This window comes from Tenrec ecaudatus, chromosome 14 (genome assembly GCF_050624435.1).
Source record: "Tenrec ecaudatus isolate mTenEca1 chromosome 14, mTenEca1.hap1, whole genome shotgun sequence".
NCBI classification, from domain to species: Eukaryota; Metazoa; Chordata; class Mammalia; order Afrosoricida; family Tenrecidae; genus Tenrec; species Tenrec ecaudatus.
Window position 1 is genome coordinate 14,029,738 of NC_134543.1, and position 12,635 is coordinate 14,042,372.

The following is a 12,635-nucleotide window of genomic DNA, read 5'->3' on the forward strand; positions in this document are numbered from 1 at the left end:
GATCCCATCCAGGGCATCAAATTACATCCAGTCATCGCGTCTGCCTTGGCTTCTCAGGGCCCTGCCAGTTTCTCTGATGACCTTGGCAGTGTTGGGGACTGGTGGAGTTCTTTGTGGGGTGCCCTGCGAGTAGAATGTGCTGATGTACACAATGGACGGCAGGAGACTGGTTACACAGGTGATGGGGGATCTGAGAAGCAAACAGGAGCTGGTAACAACAGCCAGTACTGTCTTCACTGGTCATGCTGGAGAGTTAGTGTGGAGCCATGGTGGTCCCTGAGGCCAGGGGCCCGTAATCGGGCAGAGGCTTCAGCCAAAGGCAGACCCTGCAGGAGAGGCTACAGGGAGCCAACACACCAGGGGAGGGGGCGAGGCATGGCGGGGAGGGGAGGGTCGGCTGTGAAACCCAGCATGAGAGTCAGCTCCCAACAATACAGAGTCTCAGGCAGGGTGGAGAATGGCCAAGAGGACAAAGTGGCCCAGGCCCAGGCCAGTGACATTTGAACCCAGAACACTGGGACATGGTTTTATTGTAGCATTTGCACCCTTGCCCGGCAGCACTCTGTCTGTTCCAGTGTACCATGTGACATGGGGGTCTTTGAATCACAGTTTATTTGGTTAGCATCTAGAAGAGTGCCTGGCTCAGATTAGATTGCAGTGCTTGCTAGCTACATGGGTGAGTGAATGAATGAGTGAACAAATGAGTGAGTGGCAGTTTCTTTTGGCCACTGCCTTGCCTGCTGTGCTCCAGTCCTGAGGATTTACTAACTCCCAGCATTCTGCGTCTCTTCCCATTACCTCCTCCTATTGGCACAGATAAGGTTGAGCCTGTGTTTGCAACATGTGAAGGCCAAGGCCAGAGTGGATGGCGCAACAGGTCAGTAACGCACTAGTGTTTAACAAAGGGATCCAGTGAATCCAGCCAAGTGGGATCTGCTTACTGACAGGCAGGCTGCCCACCTCTGCCCTCGATGCCTCCGGGCCCAGCATCATCGTGGGAGCCACTTAAGCAAAGGAATGAGCAATAACTGTGAGGAATATAAATTCTGCACCTGTCTTTTCAGTTAAAATGTTGCCCAGCGTTTTCACTTACTGGTATTCCGGTGGGTTGGGGCACAGTGACAGAGCGCCTACATTTCCTTCCGAGGGAGGGAGGGGGAAGGAAGTGGAGTGCCACAATCGAAAGTGACTGGAAGATTTCCCTTGGGGGTAGATGGGCTGAGCTGTGATGCCCTGGAGTTCGTTGAAGCTTCTGTTGTCACCTGGCCTGAACAGGAGTCTCAGAATGAGCTGCCTCGGGCTCCAAACCCCAGAGATCCCAGGGCTTGGGCAGGCTGCCGGCATCACCCAGCCCCACCTGAGAAAACGCCCCTTGCCCAGGACATCAAGCAGTTCTTGTCTCCGAGGAGAGCAGAGAGCATCCATCGCTGACCTCAGCACTGCTCAGTCCCATATTTTAGGCTTTCTGTCTCCCAGGCCGCCCCGGGGAGTCTGGGTACAGAAATCTGACCTGCAGCCACCTTCCCTGGTTAGGAGAGAAGGAAACAAGCCCAAGCAGCCACACTTTTCCATTCTGGTAAATTGTGGCTCTGACGTATGTCCCTCCCACCCCCACAAATGTCCAAGGTCTTATCATTTCAGGAGGTAGCATCTGATCAAGAGTCAATGGTCTCCGGCGAGGAAGTCAGAGCCACACTGAAGGAAGGCATTGGTGAAAAGCCGGCTCCAGGAACTGTGGGACATCTCAATGTTTCCATGAAGCAGATGCCCTGCTGGAAGTGCCCCGCTCTTCTCTGCTCAGAACTCGGAAGACGGCTAACTGGCTAACTACCTGGAAGAGATCCATACCTGTAGCCATTCCACAGGAATATGATAGAATTATTAAACAATATAATTAATATTAACGCGCACGTAGACGTAGGCGGAAGATCATTTTATTTTTTTTTATTTTTTAATTTTTATTATTATTTTTTTTTGGAAGATCATTTGAAAATGGTTGTAGCAGTACGGCAGCAGGAAGCTGCCAGAAATCCAAGCCGGATTCAGGAGAGGACGTGGAAGGAGGGAGAAAGAGAAAGCCCCTCAGTGAGCAGCATTGACCCAGTGGCTGAACCAAGGAGCTCAAACCTAAATGACAATTGAGGGTGTGGCCCAGGACCGGTGTGCTGGGTAAGGTTTATTGTGCCAACCTGGCTGATAAACATGTGGGAGTAATTGAAGGGCGGAGAGATAAATGGCTCAGTGAGCCCCACCTTTCTTGTTCTCTGATCTCTTGCTCTCTGATGGTCCGACCAGGGCGCGGCTGCCTTAGCTAGTTCTCTGCCTCAGCTGGCAAGGCTCACTTCCTGTGAGACATCCCTGAGGAGAACCACATGGACCTACTCTGATGCAGCCCTGGGTGCTGGAGCAGCCGCATGGAGACGCCTGCCAACACTGAGCTGCTTAAACGCTCACTTATACGGCTTTTCTCTTGCGCTCAGTGTCATTGCGTGTGTTTTGCAAGTTTGAGGCCGACTTTGTAGATCAGTGTCGGACATATGGGCTAATGTTGGACTTATGGGCTTGGACCGGCCAGGGTTGGGATGCTTTCTTAAGGTACACTGACCTTTTATATAAAACCGCCTCTTACATACATCTGAGTTTCTGTGGATTTGTTTCCCTAGTCTACCCAGACTAACCCAACCAGGTACTGTCTCGTGCTGTTGGCCATAAGGGGGCCCTGCAAGCTAGCACTGCCTCAGGATTCTGACAACGGCACAGCAACATGGCACATAAGAAATGATGGCTAGGAAAATGCATCCGCATGTTTATTCAGGGTGTCTCCTGTCTCTCTCTGTGCGCAGAGAACGAGCTGGGAGAACAGGTGGTCTCAGAAACAATTGAAGGCCAAGGCTGAGACTCTAGCGCCTGTGGTCCTGTGTGTGTCGTTTGGGTCAGGTCACCCACACTTTCAGGACCCCGTAGTTTCTCTTTGGAAAATCGGGGATTGTACTGTCTTCTCATAGCATGTGATAAAGATCATACGATATATGTTCCCATATACCTATGTACAGGGACAAGTGTAACATTATCAACTCATTCTTTGAAAAGAAGCAAGGCAGCTGGCAAGGTGCCTTTGATGTTTAATTAATACTAAAAATCTTCCATTCAATTTATTTAGCTATAATTAGAAAAGGGGATGAGTACTTTTCAAAGGGGCGCTTTTTCTGCACCTAAAATAGAACCCAGAAAGCACGTATTTGATTTTCCTTCTGGCGACATGTCACCCGCCATTGTTACTAGCAGTTTCACCCAGAGCGTGACCTTCAAACTTGGTGGTGGTATCAGAGTCTCACAAGCAGGCTCAGTCTCACAAGCAGACTTGTCCAACGAAAGCAGTTTTACTTTAAATTCAGGTCTTGTCCGCCTAGATAAACACTAACAAGTTTAGATCTTGTTTCCTGGGGGAGGTGGGGGGAAGAGGCAAGAGTTCTAGTGGTGTACTGGGTTACAGGTGGGCCTCCTAACCCCGCCTAGGTCAGCAGTTTGAAACCACCAGTGGGAGAAAGATGTGACTTTCTATTCCCATTAACAGTTACAGTCTTGGAAACCCATGGGAGAAGTTCTCCCCAGTCTTAGCGGGTGACTATGTGAGTTTGACTTCTGGTTTCGGGGAAGGGGTTGCGGAAAGCCCGTTGGGGGCCAATGAGGGGACTTTATTTTGGGGCTTCCGGTAACAGTCTTCTTACTAAAGAGAAACCTGCAACTTCCATTTCCCCTACTTGTCCACCAGCTGATTTGTGGATCCCACTCTCTAGGTCCACCCTTTACTTTCGGTTTACAGAACGTGTGTGAGATTCTCCCATGCGTTTTCATTTGTAATGAAGTTTTCTCTACTTGGGGGTCCGTATGCCACCGTTCATTCTCTCACTACGATTTCTGAGGGGATCCAGGAGTGCATATTTTAAAGCAATTTTGGAGGTCTTTTGAAAATCAAATGACGACACGGGTAGCCATATGGGGCTTTGTTATTTAAAATAGCATATTAGAAAGGAAGAGAAAGTAAACAGGAGACCAAGGCTTGTTAACGGGGCGGGAATATCATTGGGAAGCTGTTCAAAGCCTTGGTTTAAACCCAGACAGGTTCAACCTTTTTTTTTTTTTTCCCCTAAAAATTGCGTCATCTTTCTGAAGTCGCTCGTTATTGATCCCCGACTATCTGCCTTCCCGTGGACGCACTCTAGAGCCGGCGCACGCGAGAACCGGGGCCCGGGCGCCACGCTCTCCGGCCGGGCTGCAGACAGGAACGTGTGCTTCGGGGAGGGCAGTGGCAGCCCCAGCTTCTGCCCTTGACCAGCCCAGGCCAGGAGCTGACTTGGAGCTCCCGAGGCTCGGTGACCACCGCGGCCGCTTTGGAAGGCGGGCGGCGGGGTTGGCGGGGCTCCGCGGGGTTCCCGGGGACCCCTCTCCCCGCGCCCCGCAGCCAGCCGCTGGCGGGTACGTGCGAGGCTGCAGCCCGAGCCGCCGGCGCGCGCGGCGCGCGCTAGGACCCAGCGGGGCCCCGGGCCGGGAGGGAGCCGCGCCGCCGACCCCGGGCGGGCGCCGGGCGCTGGAGCCGGGGTTCCGGCGGCGGTCGGCTGCAGCTCGGCCGGGAGCCTGGCGACCGGGCAGCGGGTCCAGCCGCGAGTCCAGCGCCGCCGCAGCACCCCCAATGCAGCCCCGGGAAGCAGCGGGGGGCCAGCGATCGCAGGTAAGGAACGCGGGGCTCGTCTCCTGCCTCGCAAGCCGCTCGGGTGCAGCATATTGTCAGGAGGCGCCCTCGGCGTGCAGGCTGCTGCATTTTGGGGCGCCCTGTGATTTTTTTAAGGTGCCCGCCCCTGTGTTTCCACCTGGGTTTTCCAGATCGATGCAGCTCCCGAGTGGGGGAGATCCAACAGCATGGCAAGTTGCTTATTGTCATTAGTTTGGTCTCCAAAGTAAGTTCGTTGAAAAAAGAGAAAAGAAAAAGTTTCCCAGGAAATGCGTGGGTCGTCGTTTAAAAAATATTGTGTCTGTGTGTGTGTTAAGAAAGATCGCGCCGATGACTCTGCCTTGCAACCGATCCCAGCCTGGGTGGCCTCCGCGGCCGAGCTCGCGGGCAGCCCCGTGGCGTGGCGCGCCCGCGGCCGAGCTCGAACCTCCCAGGACCCGGCGTGGTGGACGTGGAGTTCGCCTGGGGCTCCCTTTGCAGCCTGGCTGGTGGCGCCCGCTCCGCCGTGGGTGAGCAGCCAGCGTGTCAGCTCCGTGGGCAAGGCGCCGGCAGCCTCTTCCCAAAGGCTGGCACTGGCTTCTCCCGACGGAGTGAGTTCCAGTGGAACCGGGGAGTGCAGACCTTTCCCTTTGGGGACACGCCGGGATTGGGGGAAACCCCTGATCGCGGCCCTCTCCAAGCTGCAGGGTCTGGGTTTGGGGGATTTTTTTGTGCTTTGTTTATACTCCCGGTATGACATTTTGGGGCAGAGAGACGCAATCCTTCGCGGCCGCTTTTAATTGTGAGGTTGTTAATTTCTTTTATGTATGCGTTTCCATTGGCTGGGCTGGGGGGCGGGGGGAGCCCTCCGTCACACGCCGTGGCTGTGCTTAAGGTGACACATTTGCTGGCAGTTGGGACACACGGTGGCACACGTAAGCGGTGCCCGATCGGGAAGGGCTGCTGAGCTGCCAGCCTCCCGTGTGGAGCTGGCGCGGGCAGGGCGCGACCGCCTCACGGAGGAGAAAGGAGTCTTTTTCCTGAGCGAAGAAAGACATCCTGTTACACTCCTTTTGTTCCATGTTTTTCATTGATCGCCCAGCTCAGCCTTAGAGGGGAGAGGCGCTGGGGAAAGGAGGGGGACCCTCACGGGCGATTGGGGCCCCCCCACTTCTGTTTGTACCCTGATTGGTCAGTGCGATGGAGACTTAGGAAAACAGTCCTCCCCAAAGCCTCCCTTAGAAACCCAGCCGTGTCTTTTTCCGATTCGCCTTCTGGTGCACAAATTTCAGTAGGATTGATATTTGAGTCGGGCGCCACTGGCGTGGGCTACCTCTATGTTTAACTTGTTGTTGTTTCTATCCAGATAATGTAGGCCATTTTGGTGACACATGTCTTGGCAACCATCGGGCCGCTAGCTTGTGTTTCTAGACAGATTGCTGCACAACGCATTCCCAATTACGTCCGCTCCTAAGTTGTCGAGTGCAAAGTTGTGCAACTTAGAAGGAAATCTTCCTGACCACTATTGGTGACGTGTGAGCATTTACGCATCGCCGTCGGCGGCAGATGGGTGCTTAACTGTCTCATGACTTTGGTCTCCGAAGTGGTTGGGGCATTAGCTGCCCCCCACACAGCGTTCCAACCGGAGATGGTGGCGGGGTGCTGGGAGTGGGGTGTGTGTGATTGCACTTAGCTTGTAAAGCGGGGAGAAGAAATGGTGGCGGCATCTGCATTGAGGACGAGGCGTTTTATCTCCAAGGACAGCCTTGGTCTTGTGCAGAAGGGTAAGGCCCGTGGATGGCTTCACTGGAGTGCGAAAGCCCCTCATTCAAGAAGCCCCCGGCCAGAAGTTGTTCAATCTATAAACACTTTTCTGATTGGCTCAGGAATTTAGAGACAGGGAGTGGATGGTGGAGACATGGTTGTCATGGAAACGGAGCGGAGTAACTCCACCCCCCCACCACACACAGTCACACACGCACAGCCACAGTCAGGTCTCTCTCTCTCCCTGCATGTCATCACAGATGCTTAGAAAAAAACGCCCTAGTCCTTCTCCCACCACATCTGTTGAAACCTGAGACTGCTGCCTGTCAAACCAAGGTCATTTCACAACCAGCACCCCAAACAATGTGCCGTCGCCTGGATTTCATAACTCTAGATGTACTCAAAATATGGGACCCAAAAGCCTAAAAGCAGGCCTGGGTATGGCACGAAGTCAGCAAGGTGTGAATTTTTTCTTACTTGAGCTAAGACTGTGCGTGAGCACTTGCAGGAGGACTCCCACAGACTCAGATGTCTTCCCTTGGAAGCTAAACTCAGGCTTAGAGCCCTGAGGACTGGATGGATAGCTGTGGACCAAGAGCCATCCGAGGGCAGGGGGTGGGGAAGCTTCCTGTCTTGTCATTTGCTGGTTTGCTAGAGGGTTCGGTGTTGGCCTGAAGCCGTGGGACTCTTGTGGGCCCTTGAGTAGCCTGCTCTCAGGCTGCCTGCTGCTTGGGAAAGTCTCAGACCTTGGGGGAAAGTCTCAGAAGCTGAAGGGGGCGTGGGGGAAAGAGAGAATAGTTTCCCTTTCTTGTGAAAAAAAGGATGGGAAAGAGAGCTTCCTTTACAATATATGTATTAGGGTAATCGAGATGTCCTCAAATTACCCTTGCAAAATATTTCCAGTGTCTTGTGCCTTGGCCATGGTTTCAGAGGGGACAAGAAAGACAGGGAGAGGCTTGTATCTCCCCCCCCCCCCCCCCCCCCCCCCCCCCGCCGAATCACTCACTGGCCCTCTGCTAACTGTTGACTTGGGGATTGAAGTTGGAGTGAGTGAGTTTGTAAGTATGACATGAAGGTATTCCCTCTGCTTTCCGGTCTTGCGAATGGCAGTTGTTCTATGGGAGGTTCTTGATACTCTTTTAGAAATCTCTCTCTTTAGAAACTTAGCGATTTATTGTATTGTCCCGAGTGAGTTGTCTTCCTTGAAAATGGCCAGTTTAAAATCGTATTCAATTAGCATGTTGATCTTTTAAAAGCAGCCAATTTCCCTTGTTTTCATTGACTAATAGGGAGAGGGGGGAGGGGACGGGGGCAGGGTGGGACTTGAGGAGGTGGAAAGAGTTCTCTATTTTACCATATATTAAAACGCTATACCTCTGTTGTGGAGAGTACTGATTCCAGAAGGCACGTAGCCTCATTCTGGTGGTTTAGCATCTATTTTGGGATCCCAGGCTGTCCAATATTTAACTGATTGGAATTTGATAAAGAAGGTTAAGTTTAACGACGCCAGCGATCTCTTTTAGCAAAGGATTTCCTGGAGGGAGTTTTCTTATCTGCAAGAAAGTAGTTTCATTGGCAGGAAACCTCTCCGTAGCTTGTTTTTACAAACTGAAGGAAATGAATGGGATCCGTTATTTTGTAGAATCAACTTTCGTTCCCTATCTTCTGTCAAATAGTATTCTCCTGTACCTCTCGAGGGACTTTTCAGGGGTACAATGAGGTTGATTTCTTCTGTTGATTTCTTCTGGACTGGGGGATTTGACAATAGATCGTTGTGTGATCGTACACAATTTATTTTACCAATACCGATCGACAAGGCAGTCAATAACATTCCACTGCATTTTCAGTTGTTACACACAAACTCCTGGAAGCTGGCTTTTGTGTTATTTTTTAATGGTTCTACCAAATTTCAAACAGCGATTCCAGGATGTCAATCAAACGCCAGCCTTGATGTTGGTCCTTCTGTTGGCTTGTGAGTAAGGAAAAGGTGCCCAGCACGGCTGAGGCCACAGGGATTTGGGGAGGAGTGTGGAGAAAGGCCCCCATTGGGTTTCCAGGGCTGCAATCAGAAGAGGAGCCCTGGTGGTGCCATGGGTTAGTTTCCCTTAGGGCTGCTAACCACAAGGTCAGCAGTTTGAAACCACCAACCATTCCATGAGAGAAAGATGAGGCTTGCTACTTCTGGAAAGAGTTACCGTTTCAGAAACCACAGAGGCTGTTCTACCCTGCCCTATAGGGTTACTATGAGTCAAAATAGACACCATACCAGTGAGTTTTTTTCTTTGCTTGTCTGTCTCTGTGTGTGTGTGTTTATTGATCTTCATAGAAACCTTTCTCCTGAACAGCTGTCAGGTGGATTAGAACTGGCAAGTTTTTGGTTAGCAGCTGAGCACTTCACGTTTGTTCCAGCAGAGCTCCCAGAGGGAAGGAGCCTACAGAGACGAACACTTCTTAACTGGGCAGGGATGTACCCTGCAAGGCTCAGGGTTGCTTTGGGGATGCTGTAAATAAATGCATTGGGTGCTTTCCACCCGAGTTGTGCTTGGAATTCCACTCGTCCAAAAGGAGGAGTCTCTTCCCAGGAAGAGATCTACCTAAGGCTCCTTGGGAAGGAGAAAACTTGGAGAGCAAGAAGGATCCTGGGTAACAGGTGTCTGAAGGAGAGCCCTTGATTGAGATGGTTTGCACACATTTTCTCCGACATCATTTTTGGTCTGTATTTAGCACCCAACATGTTAATAGAAGGGTCAAATAAAAACAGCCCATCAAGCAAAAGGTCACGGGTGGGGTCAGTAGATGGGAGTCAGGCCCTCTTTTGCCCCGGGGGCCAGGCTTTCTCTTAGACTCCTAGTTCCCTGGACAACACAGTTGGAAAGTCTCTGCTTCCAGAGTGCCGGGAACTTTCTCCCCTGGTGGCCTGAAGGTGACCTGAAGGTACTGGACACCCTTGGAAGCTCTTTGCTGAAGGTCTAACTTTTGCCTTGACCATGGGAAAAGGATGCCTGTGTGCAAGCGGGAAAGGTCACAGGGATGGAAGTCACACTCAAAACCAAACTCGCTGCTATCGAGTCAATTCTGTCTTATGGGAACCCTGTAGGGCAGGGTGGAACTGCCCTGGAGGGTTTTTAAGACTGTAACTCTGCAAGGGAGGGAAGAAAACCTCATCGTTCTCAGAGTGGCTGGTAGTTTCGAACTGCTGACCTCGAGACTGACAGCCCAAAGAGTAAGCACTACGCCACCAAGATTCTTAGCATTTAAATATGCTGACTTGTATTTACCCAGAGAAAAAGGGACAGCTGGTCCTCTGAGAATGCCCCACGCTGAATGAAGGAAAGGAGAGGGTGCTGGGGTGACTTATAGCCCGGGCCTCCACGAGGGAGAAGAGGTGGCTCTTGTGTATTCAGATGCGAGGACTTATCCTCTTACCACCTCTGGATCTATTGGATCATTGTTATCAGAGTGAAACGAATCTCACAGTAAGTGCCATTCATGGACTGAAAGCTTGGCCGCTATGGAATCTGCCGGAGTCGAGGGAGTTTTGAGCACCGCATACAATGATCGCACACGGATGCTGTTGGAGTCCCATCAGACATATTCATCGAATCTCTTAGGAGATTGTTCTGAAGTGGCAGTGTAGAGATGGGGCTCGGTCCTCCCCTCTGCGTCCCAGAAGCTATGGTATTCAGTGGTTGCCAGGGGTGGTGCTGGGTGGAACAGCTGACCGGTGAGCGCTGCTGACTGAAACCTTGGGGGTACCTTGGAAGAAAGACTTGTCAGTCTCCTTCTGAAGCATCATCTACTAACAGCCTGATGAGCACAGCCCTACGCGGGCACCGAGTTGTCAGATGAGTTGGAACAGACTTAATGGCCCCAGTTCTTGGCTTGCTGACAAGGGAAGCCAGGTCCGTGGCCCTCGTAGCTGACCATGGTATTGCCGTGTGCATGCTCGACAATCAGGACCGGTGTGCCTCGGGGTTGGGCCCTTTCACCGTAGTCAGTGTGTACACCGAGCAGGTAACCCAAGAAGCTGCCCTGCCTGAAGAAGAGCCCAGTGTCAAAAACGACAGCCTTCCCAATGGGTCACAACGCAAAGGGAAGGAAACTCAACACACCCTGCTGCTGGACCGGGGAGCAACATCATGTTAAAGGGATGGACTTGGAAGTTGCCATGGATTTCATTTCACTGGGGTCCCCAAACAGTGCCTATGGGAGCATCACACGCACACACACACACACACACACACACACACACACACACACACAAAGAGGAGCTGATACCAAGGACTCAAGTAGAAAGAAAATGTTTTGAGGATGATGATGGCAACCTAAATATAAGTGTGCTTAATACCATTGAAGGATGGATCGTGATAAGATTTGTAAGAGCCCCCCCCAATAAAGTGATTTTAAAAAACCAAAAAATGAAACAAAATAATATATTGAATTTTTACAGCAAATCTGATGTAAAAAAAAAATTTTTGAAAAGAGTCTTGATGGCATAGTGTTTACACAATGGGCTGCTAACCACAAGGTCAGCAGTTCGAAACCACCAGCTGCTCCGTGGGAGAAACACATGGCTTTCTACTCCAGTAAAGAGTTACGGTTTCAGAACTCACAGGGGAATTTCTCCCCCTTTTTACAGAGTCACTATGAGCTGGCATCGACTCAATGGAAGTGAGTTTGGTTCCACATTAGTGACATACGCACACCTTAGGAGAATCAACTATTTGCTATCCAAAGGGTAGCATTTACTCAAGGTTCAGAAGGGCTGAGAAGGGGGAAGGGAAACCGGAAATACCAGGAGGAAGTGGAAACGTGATGTGACTTTGAAGGGATTGCAGTGCATTAAATGAAGCCAACCGTGTTTGTGGAATCTAAGACTGATCATATGCACTGTAAACTGTCGCCCAATTCACAATAAAAAATGACCCCCCCAAAAAATGTTGAGGTACAAAAGTTCTCCTGAATCAAGTCATGATATTTTTCATCTTCCATGCCTGGGAAAGCTGTGCAATGCATAAGGAAGACTGAAAAAGAATGGACGCCTTTCCGTGAGGACGGTGGTGGGGCTAGTGCGTATCCCCTAGATTTCCATAAGAAGAAACCAGTCAGTGTTGGACCAGGTGAAGCCAGAATGCTCCGTAGAAGGCGAAGAATGGTGAGGCTTCATCCAGTGTCCTTTGGACATGTTGTCGGGGGGCAATAGTCCTTGGAGAAGGACATCATGCCTGGGAAAGTAGAGGCTCAACAAAAAGAGGAGGCTCCTCCGTGAGATGTCAGCATCCTGCAGGACAGGACAGTGCTTGTGTTGAGCATAAGGTTGCTGTGGGCCAACCAACTTGGCGTCAGCTACAACAACAAAGGCTGTGACTACAGAGGCCATATTAAGTCATTCACAGTACGCAGGGCTTCTTCAAATGCGTTGCAGTGTGGTACCCTGTAGAGGTTACTTCCTTCACACCCAGAGAGCAGCCAGCCCCTCCACAAGAGGAGATTTTAGTGTCTCGCAGAAGGTTAGATTTTGAATTACCTCAAACATTTCCCTGTATTCTGAAATGATTGGATTTAGTGAACCAAATGTGTTTGTAGCAGTTAAAGTGAAATGAATTACTATTTAATGCTGAGTTAATACATTGTTATCTCTACATTAAGAAAATCATCTTGCTCTGTGTGCCTAGACGGGGCATTCAAGGTGTTTCCGTAAAAAAAGAAGCACACGGCTTTGGGTAAGGTTGGCAATCTCGGATAACGTGGGGAAGTCACATCGCCAGGGTAAGAAGCTGTCATTTATCAGGCACTGGGACCCTGGTGGTGTAGTGATGAGGTCAGGCCACCAGCCTCTCCACGGGAGAAAGATGGGGCTCGCTATCCCTGTAAAGAGTTACAATCTTGGAAACTCAGGGGGGGGGGGGCGCGGGGTTCTACCCTGTCCTGTAGGGTTACCATGAGGCATAACGGACTTGATGAAAGTGGGCTTTTTTTGGGGGGGGAGTATTCATTCTCGATTAGGGAAACCTCAGGATCTAAAAAAGAGAAAAATTGATAAAAGGAATAAAATCTCCCAAACCATTGAACCATCACTTTTGAGTGAATCCCAACATATGGCACCCCATATGTTTAGTGTAGGGGTGCTGGAGTGCTTCATGAATATTCTTTACAGATCAAG

At 50.8% G+C, this 12,635-nt stretch overlaps 1 protein-coding gene across 1 annotated transcript in view; it reads left to right on the forward strand.

The window, feature by feature from the left end:
- Window positions 1–4,610: 4,610 nt before the first annotated feature.
- The window catches only part of FOXN3 (forkhead box N3), a 387,032-nt gene continuing 379,007 nt past the window's right edge, over window positions 4,611–12,635 (forward strand). Inside the window, exon 1 of the mRNA XM_075531908.1 lies at window positions 4,611–4,729. The gene's annotated coding sequence lies outside the window, so the exon portion shown is untranslated. The remainder of the gene's footprint in view (window positions 4,730–12,635) is intronic.